General features: G+C 43.0%; 1 long non-coding RNA gene, 1 other non-coding gene and 1 pseudogene across 2 annotated transcripts; 2 read left to right on the top strand and 1 right to left on the bottom strand.

Annotated features, from left to right (window-relative positions):
- The first annotated feature begins 832 nt into the window (after positions 1 to 832).
- LOC139033642 (U6 spliceosomal RNA) lies at positions 833 to 936 on the top strand. The gene has a single exon (XR_011486167.1). It is a non-coding gene; the product is annotated as a U6 spliceosomal RNA (small nuclear RNA).
- Positions 937 to 9,841: 8,905 nt separating this feature from the next.
- Positions 9,842 to 10,186, top strand: LOC139033635 (glutaredoxin-1 pseudogene; annotated as a pseudogene).
- Positions 10,187 to 19,535: 9,349 nt separating this feature from the next.
- LOC139033639 (uncharacterized) lies at positions 19,536 to 22,983 on the bottom strand. Its single transcript, XR_011486166.1, has 2 exons — positions 21,658 to 22,983; positions 19,536 to 21,097 (listed from the first exon to the last, which is right to left on the bottom strand). It is a non-coding gene; the product is annotated as an uncharacterized lncRNA (long non-coding RNA).
- Between the last annotated feature and the right edge of the window lie 93 nt (positions 22,984 to 23,076).

Here is a 23,076-nt window from a genome sequence, read left to right as displayed (position 1 = left end):
CAAAGGAACAAGCTTTGGGGCTTCCCTTGTGGCTCAGAGGTAAAGAATCCGCCTGCGAGTGCAGGGCACACAGGTTTGATCCCTGATCCGGGAAATTCCCACATGCCTGAGAACAACTAAGCCCGTAGACCTCAAGTGATGATTCTGTGCTCTAGAGCTGGGGAGTCACAACTACTGAGCAAACACACAGAGACCATGCATCGCAACAAGAGAATCCACTAGAATGAGAAGTTCATGCACTGTAACTAGAGGGTAGCCCTTGCTCGCTGCAAGTAGAGAAAAGCCCCTGAAGCAACAACTGCCCGGTGCAGATAAAAACAAATAAATTTTAAATAAATTTTTAATGTACTGTTATGAAGATAAAGGAATGTGATTGGAAAACTTTGTGAACTAGAGTCAGAGAGAATTCTCTTGGGAACGAAATGTAAAATAACAACATACACGATGTAATGTAGACAGAGACATGTCACAATAAGCATGACAGGAAGTAAATATATCTTTGAAGCAAGAGTAGCCCTTGAGGCAAACTCCCTGTGGTCCAGTAGTTAGGACTATGTGCTTCCACTGTAGGGGGCACAGATTCCATCCATGAATGGGGAACTAAGAACCAGACTGCCATGTGGCACAGCAAAAAAATAAAAAAGTAACTTCTGATTTTTTCTATAAAACATGCAACAGTCTATGCCACCTAACAGCACGAATTACCACAGAAGGGGGACAAGAGGAAGTAAATTCCTCTGAAACACCTCATCACATGCAACCCAAAGTCAAGCAACAAAAATGACAGGAGTCAAATGGCAGATTGTTGCAGAACATATAAAGACCTTGCCTTGTGTTCGCTTCGGCAGCACATATACTAAAATTGGAACGATACAGAGATTAGCATGGCCCCTGCGCAAGGATGACACGCAAATTCGTGAAGTGTTCCATATTTTTGAGGATTTAAACTTCTTGAAAGTAAATAAAAGTGGAAAAAAAAAAGACCTTGCCTTTTGGGACCTCTTTTCTTGGAGTCCACTTTCCATGAAACCTCTCTCTTTTCTTAAAAGCATCACTTTGTTCATTTAGAAACAGCCATCTGTAAGTCAGAAGTACTTTCCATTGTCCTTAATAAAATGTAATTTTGAGGTAGGAGTTGGATGGGCTGCAGGTTGGACATCTACAATCAGCTACCCTCCTCTTTGCATGCCCTGAGATAAGAGATAGGTGGGCTCAGGTTGAGGAATTTACAGCCAACAAAAACAGGGTAAACAGCCAGTTTGTCTCTTAATTTAAGGGAGTAATCATGGCAAGGAGAAAGAAAAGAAAAACCCTGTCTGATAAAAGACACGGTACACCAGTGCAGAAAGGCTCCTTGGAGGTAAAAGTCGGAGGAGCATTCCAGGAAAAATGCTTTATGCTCCTCTGAGAAGACTTTACTTCAAGATCCAGGGTGTGCCTGTGTAGCCTGTGTAGCCAAGGGGAGGGTCCTGAGACAAACTAACCAGGGGGGACAAAGCAAGGTGATTGGCCCACATTTCTTATCCCTTTCTTACTAAAAACACACGTCTTACTTTCCTTAAGCAACCATGAGCTGTCCATTATATTAGCATTTTGTAGACTGGTGAACATAAATACCAGTGATAATGTCTAAGAATATTTGCTTTCTTATAGAGAACATCTCAGGGTGGCACCAAACGTATTCATTAAAAAAATCTCTTCAGTTTGTCTGTAAGAGGAAATGAGTTTTCAGTAATCTGTGTTTCAGAATCTTATTTTATTGGAAATGACCTAGATATTCAATGAACTTTCATCACTTAGTTTATCACAACCCTAGAAATTCAGGTTACTCAAATCTGGAGAGACTATTTTACACAGACATATCTAAAGAATAATCATTCCTAACACAGTTTATCTAAAAGCTCCAACTGCATTTGCATTCAGTCGTTAAAAGTTTCTTCGCTCAGGTTACTTTAAGTGTTGACAAACTTACTTAACATTAAACCTAGGTACAATAAAAGTATTAGACAATGTTGAAGACTCAAGACATGTCTTAATTAGATTAGCAAACAAACATTAATACTAGATATTTAATATTGAATATTTCCCAGTTCACATGAACCTGAAATTCATTTAGGTTAATTTCTCTTGCAATAGTTTGATTTTCAAATGCTTTACTTTTTCTTTTAACAAACAATTGAATTAAAGCTCATTTACAAATTAACCTCAGCAATATTCTCCAAAGACAAAGACACAAACTGAGACAAACATAAGTGCAAATTGACAGACATGAGAGCTCTCATGCATTCCTGCTTGAGATTTAAAATGTCTCTTTCACCCTTTTCATCCCACCCCCCGCCCCGTGGTTTAAAATTCTAATTTGCCCAAGACTGAAATCTCTGGAAAATGGGTTACGTATTTCAAGGACATGCCAAAGGTTGCATGCTATGCAGGGTCGCTTAAGGCCTGTCCAACTCCCTGCAACCCCATGGACTCTAGCCCACCAGGCTCCTCTGTCCATGATGGGACTCTCCAGGCAAGAATACACGAGTGGGTTGCCATTCACTCCTCCAGGGGATCTTCCCTACCCAGGGATCAAACCACGTCTCCTATGTCTCCCCCAAGGGCTGGCAGGTTCTTTACCACTAGAGTCATCTGGGAAGCCCTGGCAAAGGTCAACTTTAAGCTTTCGGGGGCGGGGGTGGGGGGGTAGGCCTTTTTAACAAGCTTGCTGTTTTTAATTCCACATGTAAAAAGAAATGGTTTTGCACTTTCAAAGAAAAAAAAATTCATCTTAACCAGTTTTCTCCAGAGTCTAAACAATATCATGGCCATCCTGTATCAAACAAGTTATCTTTCCTTTCTATAGTCATACCTTTATGGCTAAAATACAGATCGAATAGTGCTCAAATTGACTGTGATAACAGGGCCAGAAGGACTGATAAAAATCTTGGAATGTCCCTCCAGGAAGATGGGGTCTTTGATCAGAAGACTCTAAAGGGGCAAACAAATTTGCAAGAGTGGGGAAACCTGGGCTCCCCCTCCCCCTGAGAGACAGGGGCCTTTAGAAGGGGACTAGCTGATGGAGAGGGAGGAGGGGGGTTGGGAGGGGTGAAAGGCCACAGCAGGACAGAGAATGGAGAGAGAAAGGGCAGTGGGGGACACTATTGGAGCTGTGGGCCAGCTAAAGAGAGTCAACTTAAAAAGTGAAGATTTGATCAGCCAAAATATAATGTGACATTGTAATATGGATAATCATCCTCACAAATCGCGTAATTCTTCCTCCAGTTGAACTTCTCTTTAGACAGTTTTAAGTTACCTTTATTTACCTCACGGTAGGCAGAGAGGAGGATCCAGGAGCCAACTTGGATGGCACTAATTCTGGGGCTTGATTGGCAAGGGCCCCTGCAAAGGCTGAACAATCTCAAGATTTGTGCCCTATCTTATCTATGCTGCTGCAAGCCTTGCACTCACAGGAGACAGTCAGGACATTCACACTCAGGGCAGTTTGCATGCAGGTTAGAAGCAAGGTCAGAGGAACACACTGCTTTGTCTTGAAGCCTAAACAAGACTATTTAATTTCCCTAACACCTGGGTGTCTCCATGGTAAGAATCTGCTTAGTAATGCGGGAGGCATGGGTTCGATTCTTGTTCTGGGAAGATCTCACATGTCACGGAGAATAAGTTGATGAACTACAGATAGTGAGCTTGTATGGCAAAACTACTCACACCCGTGTGCCCAGGGCCCATGCTTCACAACTAAAGAAACCACCACATTGAGAAACCATGCTCCCCACAACTACAGAGTAGCCCTCACTCGTCTCCAACAGACAGAAGTCCACACAGCACAAAAGACCCAGTACAGGCCAAAAACAAAGACCTCACCTTCATCTCTGTGGGCGCTACAGCTCCACTGGAGGTATATTCACATGTCGAAGAACAGAGCCGTCAGTTAGGGAGAAGAAAAACCTCCTGTGAGACTCACAAACATTAAACATCTGTTTTCTCACAGAACTCTCCCCCTTGGAGAGTTTCCCAAACCCCATGAATGGTGTGGCTTCCTCTCTGTCCTTGTGACAGCTGACCTGTGATCACACTGTTGATACTTTCCCACTCATCTGGATTTTTGCTATTAGCACCTCATTCTCCACAATCCAGGGGTCTTCCTCCTTGTGCCACAAGAATGGAGATAATGTTCAGATCAGAAATAGAAATTCCTACTCACAAGTAATGCCACATATTGTGGCTTCTTCCAGAAAACAACCTCTCTTTTCCTTAATAAATGTATCTGTTATTCTTAATACATTGGTGTACTCATTTCTTTTGGCTCAGGGGAGTGTTCGCTGCTGCTTGGTCGTCTCTCCAACTTCAGCAAGTAGGGGCTACGCTGCAGTTGCAGTGCTCGTGCTCCTTACTTGCTGTGGCAAGAGTAAATTCTGTCTCTTTAAGAAATCACTCAAAAAAAAAAAAAAAAAGGAAATCGCTCAGATCAAACAGTTAAGAAATGAGGCAACAGCACCTGAGCTCAGGTGGTTGGGAGTGACAACTGAACCTAAAGAATCAACTAGTTAACTACCAGAGAAGGAAAGAGCATCCACAGAGATTCCCTGACAATATCTGAAACAAGTTCAAGGAAGCTGAAATACAACAGAACAGCATAAATGGTCATGATACAGGGTCACACCCTCTCCCATCGCAACCCACACAATGTCGATTATCTTGCTACAATTTACATCATTCATGTGATGATGCAGAAAAAACTTAACGCCATGAAATACACTTAAGACAACAACTGAAACTGCTACAAAGCATACACCATTATTTATGAGATGATGTTTTTGTAATAAAACCATGGAGCTACATATCCATGCATTCATGCATGCATGTGTAAACACACAATTGCTTGAAACAAGAGGAGTTATCTTTATTTTTTTTCTTTCATTATATCAAAATTCATTTAGCGTCAGCTTTGCGCATCAAACTTGAAATACAGCAGTGAACATGACGGAGCTTACAATCTAGCAGCCAGCCAGCCAATTTCATCCACAATTTTAACACTACTATCGAAATAAGCACTCTGACACAGGCCCGGTGCTAAGACAAGATTAAACAGAAAGTCTTAACCTACATTGAGAAATCAGTCAAGGTCTCTGTGAGGAAGAAACACTTAGGATTGGCAAGGTGGGAAATGGAAGACTGTTGCAAGCAGAGAGAACAGCCTGAGTGCCAGCTCTGAGGCAGGAAGATATTTACTGAACAGAAAGTCAGCCACTGTGATGGGGACACAGGAAATGTAAATGGGGTGATGCCAAGCAGAGGCTAATTTATGCAAGATCTATGGATTTAGGACTTTATTCCAAAAGCTACTGGAAGTCTCTGAAGAATCTGCAAGAGGAAAGTTAGACGCTTAGATTTGTTTTTCAGAGCTCAATCTGCTGTGTGTGGAAGTTGTGTTTACCTGCTTACTCATGCCAGACTCTTTGCAACCCCGCTGACAGCAGCCCACCAGCTCCTCCATCCATGGAATTCTCCAGGCAAGAATGTTGGAGTCATTCCCATTCTATGCTTTCATTTTACTTCATTCAGTAGCTTTGTCAACAAGTTTGCTTATGTTGGGTCTTCGTTGCTGTGAGTGGGCTTTCTCTAGTTGCAGCTGCAGTGCATGGGCTTCTCAGTGCAGTGGCTTCTCTTGTTTTTGAGCACAGGCTCTAGAGAGTGCGGGCTTCTGTAGTTATGGCTCCCGGGCTCTAGAGCACAGGCTCAGTAGTTGTGGCCCATGGGCTTAGCTGCTCTGAGGCATCTTCCTGGACCTGGGATGGAACCCGTGCACCCTACATTGGCAGGCACATTCTTAGCCACTGTACCACCAGTGAACTCCTCAACATTATCTTATTCTAGTTCAAAAAAATAAAAGTAATACAAGCATAAAATAACATACAGAAGATTTCTTCTAATCTTTATTAAAATGCCTGTATTTAAAAATATGTGGGACTCCCTGTGGGTAAGTGGTAAAGAATCCACTGGCAATGCAAGAGATGTGGGTTGTTGCCTGGTCTGAGATCCCACATGCTGAGGGCAACTAAGCCGTGAGTCTCAATTCCTGAGCCAGAGCTCTAGAGCCCAGGAGGTGAAACTACTGAAGCCAGCGTGCTCTAGACCCTGTGCTGCAAGAGAAGAGAAGCCACTGCAATGAGAAGCTTTCACATCGCAACTAGAGAGTGGTCACCACTCGCCAGAACCAAGGAAAAGACACTGAAGCAACGAAGATACAGTACAGGAAATAAATACATTTTAAAAATAATGATGTGATTTTTATCCTTAATTTTAGGCTTGTACTAAAATCCAAAATTTAATTATTTTATTCCATTAAGAAAATACTGAATCAATGAGAGGGTAACAGGCAGGAAGACCAGGGGTCTCCAAATGGAGGAAATAGGCTGCAAGTGTCAGACATTTTTATCTCTCTTAAGCCCCAGGAGGAAACAAACTAGGGATATTTTTTTCCCTTCTCTATACAAATTTAAAAGGTTTCTCTTAAAATACTGTGTTGCCATAATGACACCTGGTTTCACCTGAAGCTAACTATTCTCAAACCTTGAGTTAACCAATGCATTTTTCTTATGGAAATGTTTGTCTTAAGCTATGTTAATGTACTATGCATTTACCCCAGATTATGCCTTCAAGTCGGTTTTGCCTAATGGCTCAGAACCTACTTGACAAACCAGTATGTTATACTCAGACATTGTTCCCCTAATCTATGTAAATGAAACTATTTGTATGGTAACCTGCCCTTCTACAAGATTCAACTCAATTGCTTTATGGCACAGGGATGAATCATCTGATTCCAAGATTATCCCAAAATGCATCTTATGGATGAGGGGCCTGGTGCCATTCTGAGTTTTAAGACATTCCTTTCTTTCATTAACAGACTGCTAGTGACTATATAACATCCAGCTGAAGACTAGCAGGCAGGTACTCTTTCTGCCCCCTTCTGATGCCTATGTCAGAAGCTTTCTCTATCTCCTTTATACTTTAATAATTAACTTTATTGAACGAAAGTTTTGAGAGCTCAAGCCTTGTCTCTGGCCCCGGATTGAATTCTTCTCCTCCGGAGGCCAAGAATCCCGGTGTCCTTTCGTTCAAGCAGCAACCTTTCATCAAGATCAGTAAAGTTGGAGAACTCCCTCATGGTCCAGTGGTTAAGATCCCTCACTTCCACTGCAGGGATTCAGGTTCGATCCCTACTCAGCGAACTAAGACCCTGGAAGCTGCATCATGTGGTCAAAAAAGAAAGAAAAAAAAATTAGTAAACCTGATTTTACAGTTTAAATTAGATGGTGTAACAAAACACTCCCTAGCCCTGACATCTCTTTCTGAACGTTCCGTTCCATTCCCAAACACTTCAGTTTTCAAGGAGGTGCTCATTTAGTTTTAAATGTTCTATAAAAAGTCAGAACTGATTTCCCCTCATTGGCCTCTTTTGCAGATTCTACCGTGTACTGTACATGTTAATACCTGAGGTCCACATACAGTGTCTTTACCCTGGTTGACAGAGAGCAGACAGCACATCCAGATGGGCCCTAAACAGTCCCTGCTGCCCAACAGCACCAAGACCCATGGGTGAGCAGCCCTGCCCAGGATGGTGCCCAGGGGAGCCTCCTCAAAAGGGCCAGGTCACAGGTCATGGGGAGGTGGGACCTCAGTGGAGACCAAAGGCCCTAAGGGAAAGCCGGGGGTGAGTGTGCATGTACAGGTCAGACAGGACACTCCAGAGTCAGACATGATTAGGGAGTCCAGAGAAGGGCATTTCAGGAAGGCAGCCTGAGAATCCACTGAGAATATGACTTTACCCAAGAAAGCGCCATGCCTGACTCCTGTTCTTTCCTCTTCTGGGCTTGTTCGTTCATGAGTCTTCATAGTTCTATCATGAAAGTAGAAAACAAGCTTTTTAATGCTTGGGTCAACATGCCCCCTTCCTGAGCCCCAACCACACACTCAGGGGAGCCCTCACCATGAGGAACAGAGAGTCCCCTGTGCCCACTGTCTCAGGAAGGACTCAGGACAGTCAATTCCGGTACAGAGACCAACACGGGAGCTTTCCGACACTTTCCCTCAGATCACACTCCCCTCCTGTGAGGCCTCATACACACAGCAGCAGGGGGCACCTCCACTCACCCCATGATCTCCTTCAGGTCACACAGCAGGCCCTGGTCAGTCCCCAGTCCATTGTTCCATGTTTGTTTCTAACTGTTGCTTCTTGACCTGCATACAGGTTTCTCAAGAACACAGGTAAGGTGGTCTGGTATTCCTATCTCTTTAAGAATTTTCCAAAATTTGTTGTGATCCACACAGTAAGAGGCTTTAGTGTAGTCAGTGACGCAGAAGTGGATGTTTTTCTGACGTTCTCTTGCTTTTTGGATGTTAGCAATTTGATCTCTGGCTCCTCTGCCTTTTCTAAATCCAGCTTGAATGTCTGGAAGTTCTTGGTTCATGTACTGTTGAAGCCTAGCCTGGAGAATTTTGAGCATTACTTTGCTAGCATCAACACTATGAAAAGGCAAAAAGATATGACACTGAAAGCTGAACTCCCCAAGTTGGTAGATGCCCAGTGTGCTACTGGAGGAGAGCAGAGAAATGGCTCCAAAGGTGTGAAGAGGCCGAGCCAAAGCAAAAACAACGCACATTTATGAATGTCTCTGGTGGTGGAAGTCAAGTCCGATGCTGTAAAGAACAGTATTGTGTAGGAACCTGGAATGCTAGGTCCATGAATCAAGGTAAATTGGAAATGGTCAAACAGGAGATGGCAAGAGTGAACATCAACATTTTAGGAATCAGTGAACTAAAATGGACCAGAATGGGTGAATTTAATTCAGATGACCATCATATTTACTACTGTGGGCAAGAATTCCTTAGAAGAAATGGAGTAGCTATCATAGTCAACAAAAGAGTCCAAAATGCAGTACTTGGGTGCAATCTCAAAAACGACAGAATGATCTCTGTTCGTTTCCAAGGCCGAAACCATTCAGTATCACAGTAATCCAAGTCTATGCCCCAACCACTAATGCCAAAGAAGCTGAAGTTGAACAGTTCTATGAAGACCTACAGATTTCAGAGAACACCAAAAAAAGATGTCCTTTTCATCATAGGGGACTGCAATGCCAAAGTAGGAAGTCAAGAGATACCTGGAGTAACAGGCAAGTTTGGCCTTGGAGTACAGCATGAAGCAGGGCAAAGCTAACATTTTGTTAAGAGAACACACTGGTCATAGCAAACACCTGTCAGCTACAAGTGGCATTTACCAAGAGCATTGCCAATGACTGAACAACAAAGGCATTTGCCATCTGCCTCTACAGAGATTGAACCCCATGCTGCTATAGCTGTTGACCTTCAAAAACTGTGGAGTGAGGCACTCTGTGCTCCAGGGAATCTGGTGAGACAGGTCTTTAGGATAGTTGGGTTTTTTTTTAAATGTTTTTAGGAACAGATTTTATGGTCTCAATCGTTGTACCTCCTCCTATCTAGAGAAGCACTAAATCCCTTCATGGTGACATCATATCCTCATGACTAACAAAACATCTTTTACAAAATAATTGCTTCATGGTGTTGAACTTCCCATTCACCAAAACCTTCTATATTTACCTTCCCCACTGCCGCTTTGAAGCAGTCTCTCAGAGCTATCTGAGATGCCGCCTCCTGGGCTACAGTCCTCATTTTGCCCTCATTTTGTTTCGTGCCATCCTAAAATGTTCTAAGAACGCAAAGGTTTTAGAAATCACCACTGGTATCTATGTTCACCAATCTAAAAAATGTTAATATAAAAGTCAGTCCTTGGCAGTCAAGGTGTCCTCCCAGGGGAGGCAGCATGGCTCAAGCATTCGTGAACAGCAAGATCCAGTCTGGGAAGGTGGTCGTGTTCATCAAGCCCACCTGCCCCTTCGGGCAGAGGGACTCAGGAGCTCCTCAGCCAACTGCCCTTCAAACAAGGGTGTTTGGAATTTGTCAATATCACAGTCAACGGGACACCAATGAGGTTCAAGATTACTTGCAACAGCTCACAGGAGCCAGAACGGTACCTCGGGTCTTCATCGGTAAAGAGTGCATAGGTGGATCCACTGATCTAGTAAATATGCATGAGAGAGGGGAACTGTTGACACGGCTAAAGCAAATTGGAGCTCTGCAATAATTACAGAGCAGATCCAGGCTGATATCCCCCTTGAAGACTGGGTGGCACTGCCGATAATGCCGGCAGTTCCTGGAGGATGGACCTGGGGAAACTACCCAATTACAGCAACTGTTTACTTAACATTCTGAAATATGTTAATCTCAGTAAAAAGGGACGGGCATTTTGGGAGGCCAAAAACAGCTTCTTTTGATTCAGTATTAAAAATGGACCAACTTGTCAAAAAAAAAAAAAAAAAAAAAAAAGTCAATTCTTGGTTGCTTCAGGAAAGTAGAAAGTGTGTTTTCGGTAAAGAAGGTATGAGGAATGGAATTGCATTTTGTGAAGGGAAAAGGAAGTAAGCCTGACTTACAGGTGGCTTTTCAGGATGGAAGAACAAAGTAATGGGTACAGAAAGTGATAAGGTTTGTGAAAAGTGAACCATGAGAAGTGAGTTTTGTACATGGTTTAAAATAAGTGTAAAATAAATTTAATTAAGTTTGCCTTTTAATAAAGTAAAACTTATTTAGCTTTGAATTTCACTTTTCTGTCTGTTGCAAAACTTGAATTTAGCTTTTCTGTCTGTTAAGATGACACCTTTTCTTCAGATGGTGAACTGCCTTTGATAACAGATTTAAGTTTCTTTATCTCTTAAATGATTTGTTCTGAAATCTTTTATTGTTACTTTGGCTATATGAAGAGGACTGTTTCACAATGACCTATAATCCTATCTGACTGAGTGTTCTAAACCTTTTTGATACTTGTTGACAAAACTTCCTAAGTCATTGTAATGAAGAACTTTATTTCTAGCTAACTTTGGGATGCTTCAGAGGGCCCCTGAAATACCCCAAGGAGACATATTACATTAATTAGGCTCATTTTCTATACAGAATGACATGGGAAATATTGTCAAGTGAGTAATAAGTCTCAGGTTATACTGTATGGTAAATGTTACTAATATAGATATCCTAGAAACTACATGGCGTTCGTAAAATTCTGATATGTTTGGGTAAAATGTTATCAGGCATAATTCTAATTACTATCTCAAAATATTGTCATAACACTAACCAAGTTTTGCAAAAATGCTTCCTCTTCAAGAAGATTTATAGAAAGGACTTTTGGATAAATACCAGTTTCTAAACTTGCCGGAGCCTGCCGGCAAACGAACTGGTCACGGATGCAATCGCCGAAATACCTAAGAAATAAAGACTCAGAAAGATGGGGTTGAGAGGGACGGAGCCAGCTCTTGGCTGAAGCCGACAACCGACAACTTTATTGAGGGGTAACATACATATATATGCTAACAGGACTCACTAAATTTAGTTCAAAGACATGCATACGTGCAGAATCGCAGACATTAGATTTCGCTCAGGAATTTTATCTCAACTCTTTAAGACTAGCAAAGCATGGCACTGGCGTCTTAGTATGATTACAATCAGTTAAAGATTACCTAGACATAAACCATACACAGGAGCCTGACAATCTCATCAGAGTCAGGAAAATGGGTAAAAGGTCGCTGCAGCAATTTCCTTGAGGGAGGTAAGAAAGGCCAACCTGCACTTTAATAAATCAGGGGTGGCGGGACAGAGAGGGACCTCTTGATCTCTCTCAGGGCCAAGAAGGAGCCTGAGCAGTCAGGCCGGCTCCTCGCATAAACTGGGTAAGGATTCTAATGAAAAACCTGATGACTTCACAAAGCTTAACAGAAGGACTGATGAATATGCTTATAACTTTTATGGTTTCTATCTGAAAAATTACTGTTTGAATATGTGTTTTCCAGGTGTAAGGAAAAAAAACCTTCCCCTGAAACTAATTATGACAGTAATTTGGCAAAATTATATTTTATACACAAATTGAAATGTTTCTCTTTTCTATCTGAACCCTTCTGGAATGCAAAAGTAGGAAGCCAAGAAACACCTGGAGTAACAGGCAAATTTGGCCCTGGGGTACAGAATGAAGCAGGGCAAAGGCTAACACAGTTCTGCCAAGAGAACGCACTGGTCATAGCAAACACCCTCTTCCAACAACACAAGAAAAGACTCTACACATGGACACCACTAGATGGTCAACACTGAAATCAGATTGATTATATCTTTACAGCCAAAGATGGAGAAGGTCTATACAGTCAGCAAAAACAAGACCGGGAGCGGACTGTGGATCAGATCATGAACTGCTTATTGCCAAATTCAGACTGAAATTGAAGAAAGTAGGGAAAACCACTAGACCAATCAGGTATGACCTAAATCAAATCCCTTATGACTATACAGTAGAAGTGAGAAATAGATTTAAGGGCCTAGAACTGAGAGACAGATAGTCTGATAAACTATGGATGGAGGTTCTGGATGTTGAACAGGAGACATGGATCAAGAACATCCCTAAGAAAAAGAAATGCAAAAAAGCAAAATGGCTGTCTGAGGAGGCCTTACAAATAGCTGTGAAAAGAAGAGAAGTGAAAAGCAAAGGAGAAAAGGAAAGATATACCCATTTGAATGCAGAGTTCCAAAGAATAGCAAGGAGACATAAGAAAGCCTTCCTCAGTGATCAGTGCAAACAAACAGAGGAAAACAACAGAATGGAAAAGACTAGAGATCTCTTCAAGAAAATTAGAGATACCAAGGGAACATTTCATGCAAAGATGGGCTCGGTAAAGGACAGAAATGGTATGGCCCTAACAGAAGCAGAAGATATTAAGAAGAGGTGGCAAGAATACACAGAAGAACTGTACAAAAAAGATCTTCACGACCCAGATAATCAAGAAGGTGTGATCACTCACACTCACCTAGAGCCAGACATCCTGGAATGTGAAGTCAGGCGGGCCTTAGGAAGCATTACTAAGAACAAACCTAGTGGAAGCGATGGAATTCCAGCTGAGCTGTTTCAAATCCTAAAAGATGATGCTGTGAAAGTGCTGCACTCAATATGTCAGCAAATTTGGAAAACTCAGCTTTGGCCACAGGACTGGAAAAAGTTAATTATCATTCTAATCCCAAAGAAAGGTAATGCCAAAGAATGTTCAAACTACCGCACAATTGCACTCATCTCACACACTAGTAATGCTCAAAATTCTCCAAGCCAGGCTTCAGCAATACGTGAACCGTGAACTTCCAGATGTTCAAGCTGGTTTTAGAAAAGGCAGAGGAACCAGAGATCAAATTGCCAACATCCACTGGATCATCAAAAAAGCAAGAGAGTTCCAGAAAAACATCTATTTCTGCTTTATTGACTATGCCAAAGCCTTTGACTGTGTGGATCACAATAAACTGGAAAATTCTGAAAGAGATGAGAATACCAGACTACCTGACCTGCCTCTTGAGAAACCTGTATGCAGGTCAGGAAGGAACAGTTAGAACTTGGACATGGAACAACAGACTGGTTCCAAATAGGAAAAGGAGTACGTCAAGGCTGTATATTGTCACCCTGCTTATTTAACTTATATGCAGAGTACATAATGAGAAACGCTGGGCTGGAGGAAGCACAAGCTAGAATCAAGATTCCTGGGAGAAATATCAATAACCTCAGATATGCAGATGACACCACTCTTATGGCAGAAAGTGAAGAAGAACTAAAGAGCCTCTTGATGAAAGTGAAAGAGGAGAGTGAAGAAGCTGGCTTAAAACTCAACATTCAGAAAACTAAGATCATGGCATCCAGTCCCATCACTTCATGCGGAAACAGTGGAAACTGGAAACCATGACTGACTTTATTTTTCTGGGCTCCAAAATCACTGCGGATGGTGATTGCAGCCATGAAATTAAAAGACGCTTCCTTCTTGGAAGGAAAGTTATGACCACCCTAGACAGAATATTAAAAAGCAGAGACATTACTTTGCCAACAAAGATCTGCCTAGTCTAGGCTATGTTTTTTCCAGTGGTCAAGTACGGATGTGAGAGTTGGGACTATTAAGAAAGCTGAGCGCTGAAGAATTGATGCTTTCGAACTGTGGTGTTGGCAAAGACTCTTCAGAGTCCCTTGGACTGCAAGGAGATCCAACCAGTCCATCCTAAAGGAGATCAGTCCTGGGTGTTCACTGGAGGGACTGATGTTGAAGCTGAAACTCCAATACTTTGGCCACCTGATGCAGAGAGCTGACTCATTGGAAAAGACCCTGATGCTGGAAAGATTGAGGGCAGGAGGAGAAAGGGACAACAGAGGATGAGATGGTTGGATGGCATCACTGACTCAATGGACATGGTTTGGGTGGACTCTGGGAGTTGGTGATGGACAGGGAGGCCTGGAGTGCTGTGGTTCATGGGGTCGCAAAGAGTCGGACATGACCGAGTGACTGAACTGAACTGAAACCTTCAGAGATTGGACACTCTTAGTTTCCAGTAACTTTACCAAATAAGTTAGGAAGGTTATCTCACTAACAGGTACAGAAATCTTAACGAATTTTTGGAGTCCTTGTGATAGGAGTAATTCACATAAATCTGTGATAAGTCTGTGGCTTGACTTTCGTAGCGCTGAATAATTTATTTCAAAAGTTCAGTCTGAGACTATACAAATCTCAGCAATTCCTGTTGAGGTTTGAGAGAAAACAACAAAATTATGTAAATCAATTATGCTTCAATTAAAAAATAAATTTTTTAGAAAGTATCAACAAAGCAAAAAAGTCTATGATCAATTATGGTTATATAAATCATCAGGCCAAGTTTATTGAGACCAGACCTATATTACAAACAAGTCTTAATTTGGTTATATTTGGTAAAAATGATGGTGATTTTAGGGAGAAAAAGATGTTTCAATGAATGTTAAATCCCAGTTTGTTAATGGAGGTCTGTATCTACTAAGACTCATTTCCTGGATAGTTCTTTGCTGTTAGGGTATATTAATGTAAAATTTAATTGAATTATTAAAGGACACTCTAGGTTTCTTTCTGAAGCTTATCTCAGTAATCTATCTTTGGATGAAGGTCAGATGCCTCATGTATGACCTGCAACCAAGACTGGAAAAAGACTTAATTTGAGAATCTGTCTCAAACCTGGATGGAAGGACGTTTTTATAGGTATCTTAACCAGCTAATGCACGGTGAAATTGCAGGGAAATTGACTCTTAGATTAATTCCCACTTCCAAAGGCCCCTAAGCTGGACTAGTCTATAGAGAAGCCTGCTGACCTCAAATGCACTTTAAAGCAATGCTCAAACAGAGGAAACTGCACTACACTAGAAGACGATGACATCAGAAGTAGACAGCTTGCCCAAGATGCTCACCTGACTTGTATGATCATTTATCATGTTTTCATGATTCCTTGGACCTGTGTGTATCCATCAAATGTTTTCTATCATAGGTACAATTCTATGCTAGTTTATAACTCAATCTAATTGTTGGGTTGTGGCCAATTATCTGTGTCTAGTAATTCTGGGTTACCTTGGTGGAGTTCTGTTCTCCAGGGCTCTAACTGGATAACCCCTAGGAAATTTATTTTAGATGAGAGTTCAGTCCTGTTCTGTCTATTCATGATATTACTAGATGGGATCCTCTCACCTGGCCAATTAATAATACCTGCTCTGATGCTGGCCATAGATTTAAGTTTTCTCTTAGGGTCATTCAAACTCAAATTTCTCTTAAGGTCATTCAAAATGAGAGTGATGAGCTAAGTATTAAAATTAACCTCTCATCTACAAAAGGAAAGCTCCCACAATTATGGGATGGATCTATATGGTTAACAACCAGGCTATGGTTCATTTAAGTTTAAAAGCTCCTCTATGTTGGGAACAGTTAAATCATACTAAAAATGATCAACCTGGTAATTATGAGACAAGGCTGGGTGCTTTATGAACTATGTCTATTATTACCCTTAGAGAGAGTGATTGGTATGGAACTCAGTGGATTTGTGGCACTAATTTATGGCCTTGACATCTACAGGGATGGATACAAAGGTGTAGCCTGGGATTCCCATGAATTTAAGGTCATACACAACAAATTAGAGGTAACCCCAACCAATCTACCATTGGTATGATCCCAATGGGTCAAAGATCTGTATTCTACTGGCATGACCATTTAGCAGCTATTTTCATTTTTGTGTGTGTACCTTCAATGGGATTGGTGGATGTAATTTGCCATTTCGAAGCCTTGACAACTTTCATAAGCTTTAAATGATAGTAACTGGGCTATTAGCCTATTGAATTCTGAGATCTCTATGATGAGAAAGGCAGTGCTACACAACTGCAAGGCCCTTGACACCTTACAGCATCTCAGGGAGATATCTGTGCTACAATTCAAAGTGAATGCTATAATTTCATACCTGATAAATCCTTTAATGTAACACATTTGATGAACCATATGAAAAATCAGATTTCTGCTTTAAGTGACCCATTCCCTAGTCTTGATGATCTTTTAGGAAACTGGTTTGGTGTGGGAGGCTCATGGCTAAAATATTTCCTTTTAATTCCACTAATGTTATTAGCTATACTATTTGTACTTGGCCTGTTTCACAAGAGTATTGTTTCTTGTAAAACCAAGTATATGCTGCTGCTGCTGCTAACTTGCTTCAGTCGTGTCCAACATTGTGCGACCCCATAGACGGCAGCCCACCAGGCTCCACCGTCCATGGGATTCTCCAGGCAAGAACCCTGGAGTGGGTTGCCATTGCCTTCTCCGAACCAAGTGTATGAGCCTCCAACAAAAATAATGACTGGACTTGAAGCAGTTGATATGTGATCGGTGATCGTAATGTCACTCCAGATATTGGTGTAATTTCCACTTCCAGATGTTCAAGCTGGATTTAGAAAAGGCAGAGGAACCAGAGATCAAATTGCCAACATCTGCTGGATCATCAAAAAAGCAAGCGTTTCTGAAAACATGTACTTCTGCTTTACTGACTACGCCAAAGCCTTTGACTGTGTGGATCACAACAGACCGTGGAAATTTCTTAAAGAGATGGGAATACCAGACCACCTGACCTGCCTCCTGAGAAATCTATATGCAGGTCAAGAAGCAACAGTTAGAACCAGACACGGAACAACAGACTGGTTCCAAATCGGGAAAGGAATACATCAATGCTGTGTATTTTCACCCTGCTTATTTAACTTATATGTAGAATGCCAAACACCATGTTAACACCATGCAAAATGCTGGGCTGGAGGAAGCACCAGCTGGAATCAAGATTCCTGGGAGAAATATCAATAACCTCAGATATGCAGATAACACCACCCTTATGGCAGAAAGTGAAGAAGAACTAAAGAGCCTTTGATGAAAGTGAAAGAGGAGAGTGAAGAAGCTGGCTTAAAACTCAACATTCAGAAAACTAAGATCATGGCATCCAGTCCCATCACTTCATGGGAAATAGTTGGGGAAACAATAGAGTGAGAAATTTTTTATTGAGGGTGGGGGGCCTCCAAAATCACTGCAGATGGTGACTGTAGCCATGAAACTAAAAGACACTTGCTCCTTGGAACAAAAGCTGTGACCAACCTATACAGCATATTAGAAAGCAGAGAGTTGACTTTATCAAAAGGTCCATGTAGTCAAAGCCACGGTTTTTCCAGTAGTCATGTATGGATGTGAGAGTTGGACTATAAAAAAAGCTGAGCGCCAAAGATTGATGCTTTTTTTTTTAAATTGATCCTTTTGAAATGTCATGTTGGAGAAAACTCTTGAGAGTCCTGTGGGCTGCAATGAGATCAAATCAGCCAATCCTAAAAGAAATCAGTCCTGATATTTATTGGAAGGGCTGATGCTGAAGCTGAAACTCCAATACTTTGGCCACCTGATGGGAAGAACTGACTCACTGGAAAAGACCCTGACACTGTGAAAGACTGAAGGCAGGAGGAGAAGCGGACAGAGGACAAGATATTTGGATCACATCACTGACATGATAGACATGAGTTTGAGTAAGCTCTGGGAGTTGGTGACGGATAGGGAGGCCCAGCATCCGACTCCCAAAGAGTCGGTCACGACTGAGTGACTGAATTGGACTGAGATATGGGAAGATGCAACAAGAGGGAATACTTTCCTGGACCATAACTAGAAGATAGGTCTGCAGAGATCTTTGACTATGGAGACCTAGTCCATAGTACATCGAGTGACCTGTCAGCAAAAGCCTTCTTCAGAACTGGGAACGAGCCTTTCCAGCAATGTGAGACAAAATGTTAATGAAATGCCCCCCAAAACGTGATCAGATGTATGACCACAAGAGGGCCATGTCAACTACAAATTGGCACTTACGAAGGGCATTGCCAACCAGTGCACGGCAAAGGCATTTAACCTCTGCCTCCACGGAGACTGAACCCCATTCTGCTATAGCTGTTGACGTGCAACAGCTCAGGAGGGACTTCAGAGTGGAGGGAGGCACTCTGCTCCAGGGACTCTGGTAGATAAGGTCTGTAGACAGTCGGATGTTTTTAGGAACAAACTTTATGATCTCAATCCTTGCATCTCCTCATATCTAGAGAAGCACTAAATCCCTTCATAGTGACATCAGATCCTCATGACTAACAAAAAACCTTTTGTAAAATGAGTGCTTCATGGTATTGAACTTCCCCTTCACCAAAACCTTATATATTGACTTTCCCCACTGCTGCTTTGGAGCAGTCTCTCAGACTGCTCAATGGAAATGCACAAAAACTCAGTAAATCATCTCAGGTTTCAGCATAATGTCGCCTTTTCCTTATTGTTTTTAGTGCACACAAAGAAGCATGTCCTAGGGGGTCATTAACTTACTGAGCCCACCGTGCAGGATGTGGGGCTCATGCCACCGCTGTTTTATTGTTTGGGGGCAGGTCCTGTGCCTTTGCCACATGGTTTTGTTGCTGAGCAAACCTGCTTTCTTGAGTGATCATTAACTTACAGGAGTCTCCCATACTTTTTTCTTTACTTACAATCCCCTAGTGGGATTAACTATTTAATCACCTACTGTTGTCTCTTTTCTCTATCCTTACCAACTTGATTTACTTTAGTCTACTTGCCAGTCCTGGGCGACCCAGGTTACTGTGTTGGGTTTCCTTCTGGGGAGGTCTAACAGCAGTCTTTATTTTTAGCACAAATCATGCAAGTTGGAGGGGCTCGCTGGATGGTCTTCCGCAGGTTAGGCTCCATTATGAACTTGTGAATCCGTTGTGGCATCTCTCCTGGTCTGGGTGCTGTTACAGTGTGGTGTGGCATGGTGTCCAAGAGGGCCTCAGTAGTCAGGACAGTCCCATGTGCACACAACTCCCCCGGGCATGGTGTGGTCAGGAGTGAATTCCTACTCCTTTTCTGGATACACCACCTGGTATTTTGACAAACTGATCTGCAGTGACCCTCTCATGTCTTGAGAATCGCCTGCCTTTGCAGCTTGGTCAGCTAACTGGTTGCTTTGGATTATATGAATTTCACCCTTCTGGTGGCCTGGACAGTCCACTCAGGCCACAAGTGAGGGCTTGTGGATGGTTTCTCATAGTGACAGGATCTCAAAGCATGTTTTCTGTCTTTATTGCCTGAAGCAAGGAGCCCCCTTCTCTCCAGATGGTCCTGTGAGCAGGCACCACAGAGAATGCAGAGCAGGAGCCTCTGTACGTATCACTCACATGCCTTTATTCAGCAGTAGGACTCTTGTCAGAGCAGTGATTTCTGCCTCCTGAGCTGAGCTCCCTGGGGGCAGGGCTTTTGCTTCTACCACCTTTCAAGGGTTAGTACCACAGGACTTCCCTGGCGGTCCAGTGGTTAGGACTCTGCTTCCACTGCAGGGAGTGCGGGTTTGATCCCTGGTTGGAGAACTAGGATCTTGTAGGCTGTGTGGCAAGAAAACACAAAGGGGTTTCACTACATACCGAATACGTCCCCTGCCTCGGTTGATGAAGCTGCTTCCATGCATGAACAGGTCCACATCCGGGTCAGCCAAGGGTTGTGTGTCGAGCCCTGTCTGCTCGAGGCAGTCATGCTCAGGGGGTTGTGTAGCAGCCGCTGGGAGCAGTGACGCTGGATTTAGGGGGAAAGTGACCTGAGGTTTTAGAGTGGAATTGCCTAAGAGAATGGCTTGGTACTTCCCCATTCTCCCAGAAGTCAGCCAGTAGCCCCCTTTTTGTTCCAGTGAAGAAAGGACATGAAATCAAGTGAAAGTCACTCAGTTGTGTCCGACTCTTTGCAACTGCATGGACTGTACAGTCCATGGAATCTTTCAGGCCAGAATACTGAAGTGGGTAGCCTTTCCCTTCTCCAGGGGATCTTCCTGACCCAGGAATCAAACGGGGTCTCCTGCACTGCAGGCAAATTCTTTACCAACTGAGCTACCAGGGAAGTCTGAAGAAAGGACATGGTGAGAGACGTACACAGCGGTGGGTCACCCCAGGCTGAACTGCTCGGCTTCCGGAAGTCTGGCACAAGGAGCTGCTACAGCTCGAAGGCTAGAGGAAAACCCTGAACAGTCTGTTTTACTTGAGAAGTAAGTAGTGGGCCGAGGGGTGTTCCCCGGAACTTGAATTAATATCTGAGACTTATGCCTTGTCTCTCATGGACCTACAGTGTGAAAGGTTTAAGTCTGCTAGTTCCAAAGCTGGCGCCGAGACTAACCTTGTTTTTATCATTTCACAGGCTGTTTGGTGCTATTTTGCCCAAGTAAAAAGCTCAAGATATGTCCTTTTAAAGCCTGAGTTCGAGATCCTAATTCAACAGAATCCTGCCCTCCCCAGAAGCCCCTCTGCTCTGTGTGTCCTGGGTGTTTCCAAGACGGCAGTTGCCTATTTTCTGTCAGGCAGAGGATGGAACCCAGGTACATGACTTGTTGCTTACATACTTGAGCCTTCTTCTGGGAGCCAGTCCATCCACAACTGGCCGAGTTCAGGCTTCTTAGGGTTATTTTGTAGACATTTCACTTCTTGGGAGCAAGTCATCCACACACATTGGAATAAGAACCCTAGCCAACATTTCCCTGAACAAGGTAGGGGAAATCTTCAGTCCTTGAGGCAACACTGTCCAGCAGTACTGTTGGACTCCCTGTGTTTCTGGGTCCTGCCACCAGAAAGCCGACAACTGTAGTGGTTTTTCTGCAGTAGGAATGCAGGGGAAAGTATGCTTCAAGTCCAGAACTGAGAACCAGGAGTATTGTCCCACAGTAGTTCCCCCCTTCCCCTCCCCCAGTAGTTTTGAGCAGAACATATATGGATTACTTACTACAGCTGCAAATCTAGGCCTGTCTCTCTAATGGCCCACACGTCTTGGACAATGATTTGTCCACTGCTGAGTTCAGCTCTTTGGGAGGATAGGGGTTTTACATAGGCATCTACAAGGTTTAATTAGTCCCAGGTAAGCCAATGTTTCAAGAATTGTCTGAATTATCTCTGGGGTCTCTTGCCTCAGAAGGTATTGTTTTAAATTAGGTGTCCCAGTGTCCTTTTTTTTTTTTTTTGGGCTGTCCTGCACAATGTGCAGGATCCTAAGTTCCCTCACAAGGAATTGAACCCAGGCCACTGAAGCAAAAGTGCCAACTTGTAACCACTGAACCACCAGGGAATCCCAGCAGTGTCCCTTTTTTAACAGGGTTTGTATTGGCCACATGTTTGTTGGCCTTCACTGGGGTGCTGTCAGTCCACACTTCCTGCCTTACCTTTTTGTATACCTGTGGAGGGGGAATCAGTCTCCTTCTCCAGAGTGTCCACAAGTGTCATCTGCCTGCTTACTGGGTGCCCCAACAGGATGCTGATGTCAGGCTCTTCTGGTGAAAAAGTTATTTGTGCATTTAATTTACAAAAGAGGAGTTGGACATGTTGGCATATATAAGGAACTGTGTTGAGGCTGAGGTCCCCTAATCGGCATTCTAGAGGTTGTAAGAAAGAACAGCTTTGCACCTCTCCAGAAACTCCTGTGACCAGGATGGACTGAGTCGTTCTCTGCACCATCTTGGTATTTACCAGAGTACGCTGCACTGTAGCTATCAGAAGGTCAGTCAGCTTGTCCCCACTGTCACAGGTACCCGGGGCTCCTGGGGCATCATCAGAGTGTTATCTCTTTCTACTGCATGACAGGCTCCTGTCTGTTACTGTTTTCCTTGTTACTCCTTAGCCAAGGACAGTCTGTTTTCCAGTGCCCTCCTTACACTAAGCGCGTTGTTCCCTCCCCCACGGTGGTTCACCTCTCCTCAGGTTACTTGCCCTCTGGGAATCCATAGCTGCCACCAGGTAATGTGGCTTTCAGTCTTCCATCTTCTGGCTCTTTTGCTGTTCCATGCTATTGAACACTTTTAAAGCAACATCTGCCAGTTGAGAAGGGGTCATTCCAAATGGACCATCTAACTTTTGTGATTTTCTTATGTCTGGGGAGCTTTGTCCAGTAAAGGTTATGTTTACCATTCTCATTTGCAAACCCCTGAGGCCTCAGGGTTTGCATCAGAGTAGTGCCTGTAAGTATGATAAACTCTTTCTAGAAATTCTGATGGATCCTCATTGGGTTTTTGGTGTATCTCTTGAATTTATCTAAGCTCTTTTGTCTGGATACTCCTTTTCAAAGACCTGCTAAGATACACTTACTGTCATACTCTCAGTTCAGTTCAGTCGCTCAGTCATGTCCGACTGTCTGTGACACCATGGACTGCAGCACACCAGACTTCCCAGCCCATCACCAACTGAAACTCATGTCCATTGAGTCAGTGATGCCATCCAACCATCTAATCCTCTGTCATCCCCTTCTTGTCCCACCTTCAATCTTTCCCAGCTTCTCCAATGAGACAGTTCTTTGCATCAGGTGGCCAAAATATTGGAGTTTCAGCTCAGCATCAGTCCTTCCAATGAATATTCAGGACTGATTTCCTTTAAGATTAACTGGTTGGACCTCCTTGCAGCCCAAGGGACTCTCAAGAGTCTTCTCCAACATCACAGTTTAAAAGCATCAATTCTTCAGCACTCAGCTTTCTTTATAGTCCAACCCTCACATCCATACATGAACTACTGGAAAAACCACAGCTTTGACTAGATGGACCTTTGTCAGCAAAGTAATGTCTCTGCTTTTTAATATGCTGTCTAGGTTGGTC

This window comes from Odocoileus virginianus, unplaced genomic scaffold, assembly GCF_023699985.2.
Source record: "Odocoileus virginianus isolate 20LAN1187 ecotype Illinois unplaced genomic scaffold, Ovbor_1.2 Unplaced_Scaffold_24, whole genome shotgun sequence".
Lineage (NCBI taxonomy): Eukaryota > Metazoa > Chordata > Mammalia > Artiodactyla > Cervidae > Odocoileus > Odocoileus virginianus.
The sequence above is the reverse complement of the archived record's forward strand: the minus strand, read 5'-3'. Positions and strand labels throughout refer to the sequence as shown.